The sequence below is a fragment of the Macaca mulatta genome, chromosome 1, assembly GCF_049350105.2.
Source record: "Macaca mulatta isolate MMU2019108-1 chromosome 1, T2T-MMU8v2.0, whole genome shotgun sequence".
In the NCBI taxonomy this organism is placed as follows: Eukaryota; Metazoa; Chordata; class Mammalia; order Primates; family Cercopithecidae; genus Macaca; species Macaca mulatta.
In genome coordinates this window covers 20931642-20940196 of record NC_133406.1, presented here as the reverse complement: position 1 = coordinate 20940196, position 8555 = coordinate 20931642, and the positions used below count along the sequence as shown (strand labels likewise).

The following is an 8555-nucleotide window of genomic DNA, read 5'->3' as shown; positions in this document are numbered from 1 at the left end:
TGGCAACCTTCGACAAGGGGATGTGATGGGTAAGGAGCGCTCTTCATGGGTTTCTTCCTGACTCCCACATTAGCACAGGTAAAGCTCTAAGAAGTCCTGGTGAAAAAAAAATGTTTAATTTTCTTTTAAACACTGTTTATAAGCTTATTTGGCAAGAAACCCACTAACATCCTACAGAATCAGTGCTCCACTGAACATGCCTTTGGGAGGCCTTCATTACATGACTTCTGCCTGGCTCTGGCAACCTTTTTCTCTAAAAAGGTTTAGGTGTCTGCATGTAGGAGTGTGTATAAAATTTGTATTTTATTTTAATTAATTATTATTACTTAAATGAATAGACATGGGGTCTCACTATGTTTACCAGGCTGTTCTCTAACTTCTGGCCTCTAGTGATCCTCCCACCTCGACCTTCCACGGTGCTGGGATTACAGGTGTGAGCCACTGTGCCTGGCCTAAAAACTTTTAAATGTAGTTTGGATATAACCCAAATGCCTAATAATTCCCTTAGGAAAGTGGGGGAAAGAAGACTGGGGAAGAGATTTCAATTTATTTATAGGATTAATTTGTTTTCTAATGTTTGCTTTCATTCTGGCATAGAAATGTTAACAGCTCCCTCTCGCAGCTGCTGTCATGGGTAAAGGTACTATTCTTTGTGTTCCTCCTATTCTCTAACTACACTTTTGTAATTTGCTCCTTTATAAGTAAACCCTCTTCCAATTATCCTAATTCGAGTGTGCCATCTGTTTTCCCACTGACACACTAGTGTTGCATGTTTACTATGAGACAGAAAGATTCTAGGTACTTTAGATGAGTTAAATCATTTAATCCCAAAATGTAGCTACATCTATTAACTATATTTTATAGATGAAGTGACTGACATCAGAGAGTTTGGATGACTTGCCTAAGGTCACATAGCTAGTTAGCAACATGGGTTTGGAGTAAACCCAAGCAGCATGGCTCCAGAATACTTGCTTTCAACCATTATACTATGCAGTCTTTCAAATAAATGATTTTGACCATATGAGATGAAATACATACAGCATTTACAATGAATGACATAGATCAATATGAACCAACATGGGTAGATCTCAAGAATCTAAGGTTAAGGCAAAAAGAAAGCTTCAGAATCATTCCATTTTATGTATATTTTAAAATAAATATGCAAAACTAACTTTAGATTGTTTGTGGATATATGTGTGTGTGTTTGTAGTAAATTATAAAAGGTTATTTGAAAGCAAACTAAATGCATCATAATGGTTTTCTTGATAATGGAAGAAAGTGTGTCTAGGGTAGAGAACAAAGGAGATTTCAACTTCACCTGTAATGATTTCTTTGTTTAAAACCACAAAGTAATGAAGAATCTGGGAAAAAAAAACAGACAAAATTTGGCAATTTTTGATTCTAGGTCATGAGTACATGAATGTTTGCTATATTACCAACTGCACTAAAGCAAACACTTTTTAAAGCTCAATTCCAAAAAGCAAATAGCAACAATAACACAAAAATTAAAGAAAAAGAAATATGAATAGTAAATAGAAGGCGAAAGCATGGAGATTAGATATGGAAAAATTCTTAAAAGACCTTTGGCCATAATGGGGAGGAGAGAGATATAGGGAGCTGTGGTTGGTGGTAGGGGTGAGATTAAGGGTAGGTTCTTGAAGAGAGACTGGAGCATGGTTATGTGATCATGGAGAATGAGCCAAAAGGAAGGGAAAAACTGATGATGAAGATAGAGGGAGATTATATAGAAAGGAGCAAAGCCCTGTATCTGGGAGCAAGGGTACATGTATGCAGTAATAGAAATGTGAAGGTGTTTGTTTCTGAAGGATTCACCCTGAAGTGAAGTATGGATGCGGTGCAAGGCCTTGAGGAGAAGGTATGAGATAGTCATTTCAGCAAGTGGGAAACTGAACTTAGTAGAGCAAACTAGTAGAATTTCTGGGGAGGGCCAAGTACCCATTTGAAGTTACTGATCACAGATTTAACATGAAATCTGTCTCTCCTGTGTGAGAACCTATATGATTCTCTTCAAGAACTTTTAGTTGCTTGGTGAAATTAGAATTAGGTTTTGCTATAAGAATACATTGGAGAAATCGGGAGTCAAGAGAGTGTTTGCAAGAGTAATCATACTTTAGTCCCATGGAGCCCAACCATGGGACTAAAGTAGGAAAATAAATAGAAGAGCGATTTGAAGACTGATGAGAAAGTAGAGTTCAATCAATTGATTATCTGATGAGGTCAAAAGATTATTTTAATGGGATTGCTTGATCAGTTAATCTCAAACAATAGGAGATGGTGTCAGAAAACGGAAGGTTTGGATTTGAGATCTTGCAGGTGGAGAAGTTTCTGGTAATGATGAAATTCTGAGTGAATCATTGGTGGAGTGACTGACGCAAAGCTAATTATAAATGAGTGTTTTTAAATCCCTGGTGGAAATGTCAACTGAAGGGAGATTCAGGGGGGCTTTCCCCTGAATACAGATGACACAATGAATGGAAGATTGTGATCTTGCAGTTGAAGTTCTTGGAGCATAGGAGGAAAAGCCAGGAGGGAGAAGACAGTTTTGTTTTATTTAGCTTCAAACATGGATTAAATAAAGAAAGAGTTTTGTTTTCATTGCATAACCAGAAGCCTGGATGTAAGCTCTCCAGGCTGATAACAGTAGCCACATTATGGCAATAGCCTCCTTTTATCCTTCCTTTAAACCATCTTTAGCTTGTGGTTTTTGCCTCCACACCTGCTGCCTCATGGTTATCAAGATCCATCATCAAGTTAGCATTACACTCAGCAAGAACAGAGAGGAGGGGTACAAAATGAGAGAGCCAGCTGACTCTTCCCCCATTTCAAGTGAGTTCTTGCGAATTCTGTCCAGTATTTTCTGTTTTCACCACATTAACTAAAACCATGTGACATAGCTAATCTTAGCTTCAATTTAAATTTTAATTTTTCCTTTAAACCTGGGCATATTTTTGCTCCATTCAAAATCAGTTTTCTTTCTTTTGGAGAAAAGCAAGGAATGCGTAGCAACTAATAGTATCTGCCATGTGTTATATCCAGGACGTGAGTTTTAATGGATAAATTAATTTTGTGAAACCAAGGAGGCTTGTTAATCTGAAAATAACCATGTATAGCAAAAGGGAAGACTAAATTACTTTTTGATCCTGAGATCCACAGGATACAAGTAAAGAAAACTATATTTATTTTTTCTTATTTGAGGTACAGTTCAATTTCATTGAAGTCCAGGAAGTGGTAGAAATGAAAAGAGAAGAAGAAAAAGATAGGGAGAGTAAGCTAATTCATAAAGACACAGATATAGGAGGACCAGTGATATGGATATAAGAGAAAAAGGAATTGGAACAAAATACTGTGAGATTAATAGTTGAGGAATGGTGAGGCTTCTGCCGGTGTCTGAGGTAAACAGAGACATAATATAGGGTGGTGTTGATCCCTAACAGTATATTGGAGGAGGTTGTATATCATTTTGTGGCTGTGGTCTAGATACTTAGGTTAGTGGTGTAGTGGCTCCCAGGACAGCTGTCCCCTTGACTTACATGCAGAACCATGAGGGAGCTATGAGGAAGCCTGCTCCTCAGGCTTCACTGGAGCTAAGATGCTGTGTGTCAGTGGCAGGCATGCCCAGCACAGTTATGGAGGTTGGGTTCTGCACAAAAGCACACGGCCAGAAGAGTTTGGTTATCTGATGAGCCAGTGCCTCTGCCTTGGTGCTTTGAGAATCAAACCATGTACTTAGGTGTTTTGTCCACCTGGAAGAGCCTTTCTTTTCTACTTCTCATTAAGAAAATATTTCTAGGCTATGCTATGATATTTGTGGGTATTCCTATTTATTTAACTAACTTACATTTTTTTTCAGTAACAGAGATTTACTTATACAGGCTCTCCAGCCTACATGTTTTGGGGGACCCAAAGATAAATAAAACATGTTCCCTATTTATCCTCAAGAAGCTTAGTGTATACCAAGGAAATAAGACACAATAGCTGTAATCACCCAGACTCAAAGAGTCAGCATGTTAGAAATGGAAGGGAACTTAGAGGCCATCTATTCAAATCCCTCATTCAGACACGGGGACCAAAACTAAATAAAAACATCTGTGAAGAAGGAGATTAGGAATTGCAAGACTAATCCTCAATCCAAAAGATGTTTCTTATTTTGTGGAAAAGGAATTAAGTCTAAGACATTTTGGCTCAGAGAGATCCAAAAGGACTTTGTTTTTAAAACGTCCTTCAGTGCTACACTGGATAATATTTGTAGTGAGAACATGGACTTACAGAATGTTCTTCCAACAGAAATTATTTGTCGGGGGAGGATGCTGTTCTCCAGGGAAAGGGACAGCTTTTTTAATGGCCACTACTGACCTTGAGGATAAATACAACATTAGAGTAATTATACCAGAAAAGCAGCTCTCATAAAACTATGTTGACTGTTCTTTTTAGAGACAGAGTAGGACTCCTTGTTTATAAATATTATCCAGAGGCAAAAAGCATGGAGCCTGAACCCAACTCCATCCTACTTCTCATATATCGTATGTGGTGAAAGATTCCTGGAATTTCCATTAGAATTATCTTACTCTATAGTTGAGTGGGGTTTAGATACAGTGAGGCCACCCCCCAGAGAAAATTCTATCAAAACATTTAATAATGTAACAAAATATGAGTTTTCCAGTCACAATTCTTTCATGAACCAAGCAAAGACAGCCAGTGAGAATCCTTCTAAAGCTTCTATACCTTCACCACCTCCTCAACTAAGGAGTTACCAAAAAAACCCCAGCCCCCTCACCTTTTGTTCCCGTAATAAGTTTTCTTAGAATAATCATTTTATTAATTTTCTTTTCACTTTGTCTCAGAATGGACCTACACATTTCCAAACCTCAGCCTTCCCACTCCATTCACTCTGCTCACATCTCATTCTCCTATTAAAAATAATTAACCTTATGGCTCCTTTAGTTAACATCATTTCTCTCCTTCCAATCACCCTTAACCTCCTGAAAAAAGAAATCTTTGCTCATTGCTTTAACTACCTCAACTCCCATTCACTAGCAAATTTCTTACAAATGGAGTTCTGCACCCACAACTTCTCCGACATCATAATCTTCAAGATACTTTTTCAGTCAACTAGCTTAGATAAACCTGAATCAAACCGTACCCATCTCACCCCTGTTTACTCCTGGCTTAATTTAGGATTCCTAAATGCTCCTAGCTTGGGTCTTCCATATGCATAATCCAGATTTAAGCTATTCATTCCCCTACTCCATTCTCCAGATTCCAACCAAGACACCAACATACGACCAGGTTTAAAAAGCCAGTGTACACAGTAGAGTCAGGCATAGCCAATGTAGAGACCTGACCTTCATGTAGTCTATCTTGGGAGAAAACTCTTACAGGAGGTAGTTCCACAAAAGATAAAACCCTAGACAGAAATTAACAGCCATGAGTAAATTCAGTGTCATGGAAAAAATTTTAAATAGCACGATGGTAATTTCAATAGCAAATCTTCATTGAGTGCTCATTGTGTGTAAGGCACTGTTATAAACGCTTTTAGGCATTGTCTCCTTTAATTTCACTTTATAGAAAATACTGAGGTGCTCAAATGTTAAGTAATTTGCCCAGTGTCACAGTTAGAAAGTGATAGAACTATAGTTTGAATTGGACACTTTTTCTCTTTCTTCAGTCCGCACTCTTAACCACTATATTATACTGCCTCCTAAAAAGTCACTGGAATCCTTTAAAAGTGTTTTTTAAAAATTCAAGGCAACTAAGCCAGGCCATTATATTCATAAAACTAGAACAAGAACAGTTATTCAAAAGAGCCAAATAGAAATCTTAGAAATAAAATGTATAGTCATTAAAATGTTTAATTCAGAAATAATTGATAATTCTTTACTAAGAATGAAGACATACAGCCTGGTGTGGTGGGTGGCTCATGCCTGTAAGCCCAGCACTTTGACAGGACGAGGCACGTGGATTGCCTGAGCCCAGGAGCTCGAGACCAGCATGGGCAACATGGTGAAACCCTATCGGTACCCCAAAAAATACAACAACAACAAAATAAAGAAAATTAGTTGGGCATGGCGATGCATACCTGTAGTCCCAGCAACTTGGGAAGTTGAGGTGGGAGGATGACTTGAGCCTGACAGGTAAAGGTTGTAGTGAACTGAGATTGCACCACTGCACTACAGCCTGGCTGATAGAGCCAGACCATGTCTCTAAATAAATAAATAAAATAAAGACATACCAAAACAAAAGAAAGAAAAGAAAAAGAAAATTACAGTTGTAATTTTAAAATAAATATCATACTTAACAAGGAAACACTAGAAAATGTTCACTAATATCAGGAATAAGGCAAAAACATGCCCTTCTCAATACTGTACTATAGATATTAGATAACATAATCAAATAAAATCAATTAGAGTCATACAATTCGGTAAAGAAAAAGAAAACCATCCCTTTTTGCAGAAGGCATGACAGCAGGCCTCAAATACCATAGAGAATTGACAATAAAACTACCTTGAACAATAATATAATTCAGTGAGGTATCATAATATACAATTAATAGGCTAGGCACAGTGGCTCACACCTGTAATCCCAGCACTTTGGGAGGCTGAGGCAGGCAGATCATGAGGTCAGGAGTTTGAGACCAGCCTGGCCAATATGGTGAAACTCCGTCTCTACTAAAAACACAAAAGTTAGCCAAGCATGGTGCCATGTGCCTGTAGTCCCAGCCACTTGGGAGGCTGAAGCAGAAGAATTGCTTGAACCTGGGAGGCGAAGGTTGCAGTGAGCCAAGATCATGCCACTGCACTTCAGTCTGGGCAACAGAGTGAGACTCTGTCTCAAAATATATATATATTGTTAGATAGATATATCTATATATATACACACACACACGATTAATACACACAATTAATAAGAAATTAATTAGATGACATAATGGTAGAGAAAATTCCAATTATAATAGAAGCAAAGAAGATTAAATACTTAGGGATAAACTTAGCAAGAAACATATAAAACCGACAAAAGGAAAATTATAAAACACTCTTGGCAGATACACAAGTAGACTCAAACAAATGGTAAGATATTCCTGTCTTTGGATAGGCTCATTCAATGTTATAAAGATGTCAGCTCTCCCTAAATTCATTTATAAATTTAACACAGTCCTAATAAAAATTTCAACAAGCGTTTTTTAGGGAGTAAAATGACTTGATACTAAGGTTCAACTTGAAAAGAATGAACATACATGAATGCCTAGACAGTAAACACACTACCAATCTTGCATAATTAAAACAGTATTCTACTGGTATATGAAAGGACAAATATACTGGTGGAAAAGAATAGTCCAGGAATAGACTTAAGTACACATGGAAATTTAGCGTAAGATAAAGATATTCTGTAATTTCAATTTGTATTTCTTCTTTTCACTCAGTTATTTAATAGAAAGTTTTTGAATTTCCAGGAGGAAGGGGCTTTTAAGTTTTGTTAATCACAGCTAATTTTATTTCATTGCAATCACAGAACATTGTTTGTAATATTTCTACTTAATTGGACTTACTAATTTTCTTTTTGAATTATTATACTCTAATTTTCTGTTAATATTTCACAGGTATTTGAGAAGAAGTTAGATTCTCTATTAGCAGGGTGTGGAGTTTGATATATATCCATAAGAACTACGTGTGTGTGTGTGTGTGTGTGTGTGTGTGTGTGTGTGTGTTTGACCATAATACTTATTTTTTGTTCTCTTTCTTGTACTAAGAATAAGGCAGGCCAGTCTCTGATTATTAGTGTGTTTCTATGTACCAGAAAGGTAGTCGCTGTGTTATTTTGTGCAAAAATATTTATATTTAATATTTCCATTTTAAGTTGTGGCTTTTAAGCCTTAAAAAGTATTTGCCTTTGTTATGTTCAGTACATTTTGGCTTGGATTTATCTTCTGTCAGGTTTACTTCTCTTGCTTTCTTGTTGTTTATGTCAGTTATACCCTTGTCCATTTCTTTATGTTTAGTCTTTCTAAATAACTTTGTTTTAGGTATGTCCTTTGTATGCAGAACAGAGTTAGGTCTTACTTCTTACTTTTTTTCTTTAAATGGAGATGGAGTCTTGCTCTGTTACCCAAGGTTGGAGTGTACACTATCATGGCTCACTGCAGCCTTGAACTCCTGGGCTCAAGTAATCCTCCTGCCTCAGCCTACTGAGTAGCTGGCACTACAGGCATCCACCACCATGCCTGGCTACCTTTCTTAAAAATTACTTTTGTAGAGATGGGGTCTCATTTTGTTACCCAGGCTGGGTTTTATTTGTAAGCCTAACTAAAACTTTTCTTTTAATGGAAAATTTATGAACATTTACATTTACTGATAAATGTTTCCTCTAAAATTCTATCACACAATATTGTATAATTGTGTGTCTTTTATGATATTTTCTATATTTCATTCTCTATGAACTATTTATTCTTTGTCTTTTAATCTTTCTTTTTTTATTTTTTGATATTTAGGAGGATTTATATTTCTGTTCTAACGGTTACCTTTGTATATATACTTTTCTTA

At 36.7% G+C, this 8555-nt stretch overlaps 1 long non-coding RNA gene across 1 annotated transcript in view; it reads right to left on the bottom strand.

Moving 5' to 3' along the window:
* Positions 1-3206: 3206 nt before the first annotated feature.
* Positions 3207-8555, bottom strand: part of LOC106994960 (uncharacterized) — a 52133-nt gene continuing 46784 nt past the window's right edge. Inside the window, exon 4 of the long non-coding RNA XR_001441665.3 lies at positions 3207-5425. This is a non-coding gene — a long non-coding RNA (uncharacterized LOC106994960). The remainder of the gene's footprint in view (positions 5426-8555) is intronic.